Source organism: Egretta garzetta, unplaced genomic scaffold (genome assembly GCF_000687185.1).
Source record: "Egretta garzetta isolate BGI_Z169 unplaced genomic scaffold, ASM68718v1 scaffold27, whole genome shotgun sequence".
NCBI lineage: Eukaryota > Metazoa > Chordata > Aves > Pelecaniformes > Ardeidae > Egretta > Egretta garzetta.
This window is the reverse complement of record NW_009260400.1, coordinates 2,325,600-2,326,663: the sequence shown is the minus strand read 5'-3', so window position 1 is coordinate 2,326,663 and position 1,064 is coordinate 2,325,600. Positions and strand designations below refer to the sequence as shown.

At 64.2% G+C, this 1,064-nt stretch overlaps 1 protein-coding gene across 1 annotated transcript in view; it reads left to right on the top strand.

Annotated features, from left to right (window-relative positions):
- The first annotated feature begins 672 nt into the window (after nucleotides 1–672).
- Nucleotides 673–1,064, top strand: part of TPPP3 (tubulin polymerization promoting protein family member 3) — a 3,434-nt gene continuing 3,042 nt past the window's right edge. The window contains exon 1 of the mRNA XM_009643275.2: nucleotides 673–794. The gene's annotated coding sequence lies outside the window, so the exon portion shown is untranslated. The remainder of the gene's footprint in view (nucleotides 795–1,064) is intronic.

Here is a 1,064-nt window from a genome sequence, read left to right as displayed (position 1 = left end):
GCCTGCACCCTCCGACACCAGCCCTGGCACTCACCTCCGAGGTACAGGGTAAAGTTAGGGATCCCAAATCACAGCCTTGCAGAGCTGGCTGGTGGTCACCTCCAGAGGTCTCCAGACCTTGCTCCAAGCCAGGATCAGTATGAGTGGGTTGCTCAGGGCTTGGTCTAATCAAGATTTGGCAGCAGGGCCCCAGCAGAGGACACGTGCCCTTCAGCCGAGAGGGGGCGAGTGTCACAGAGGCTGTACCCCAAAGCAAAGGGCTCTGGGTGCAAGTGCAGAACTGATACCCCTTGCCCTGCAGCTCCTCTGCACAGGGACCAGGGCAGACAGAGATCGCATGGTGCCAAATGCTGCTGCCTGCGTTGTTCGAGTCACTGCCTGGCCCCCAAGCTGCTGATTTCCCCGCAGGACCCTTCATGGCAGCAGCAAACCGCACGCTCCGTCTCCTTGGTGCAAATAACTCTGGGTGATGCTGCACTGGCCGTGCACCTGGAGGGCGGCCAGGGAGTGCCAGCGGAATGCCAAGGTTGGAGCGGGCTCTGGGCAAACAGCTGAGGTGGGGCTGTGAGTAAGTGATGTGGGTTGTGTCGGGACTCCATGGCAACCACAATATTTGGGTGTTGCTTCAGCCCACAGCACCCGCTGGGAGCCCCGTGTGTGGTCGGGCTGGGGGTGAGGGAAGGCAGCAGCCACGTGGGCAGGTGCCTGGCTGCCCCCAGCGTGGCTCCATGGGTGTCTTGCCAGGACGTGCAGAGGGGACAGGTGCTCACCGTGGTGCCTGGCGTGCCAGGACGGTTGGTATTCATCCCCTTTGGTCCATGGGGTCACCCACTGAGAGGGGCCCGTTCCTCTAGGAGGGACAGGGCTGTGGGGCAGGACGGGGGGGGGAGCCTGCGGTGGCAGGGCGGTGGAGAGACCTTGTGGGGTGGTGGAAGGGCCTGGTGGGGCGATGGAGGGGCCCTGTGGGGTGACAGAGGGGCTCTGCAGGGTGATGTAGAGGCCCCGTGGGGCGATGGAGGGGCCCCTGTGGGGCAGTGGAGGGGCCCCATGGGGCAACGGAGGGG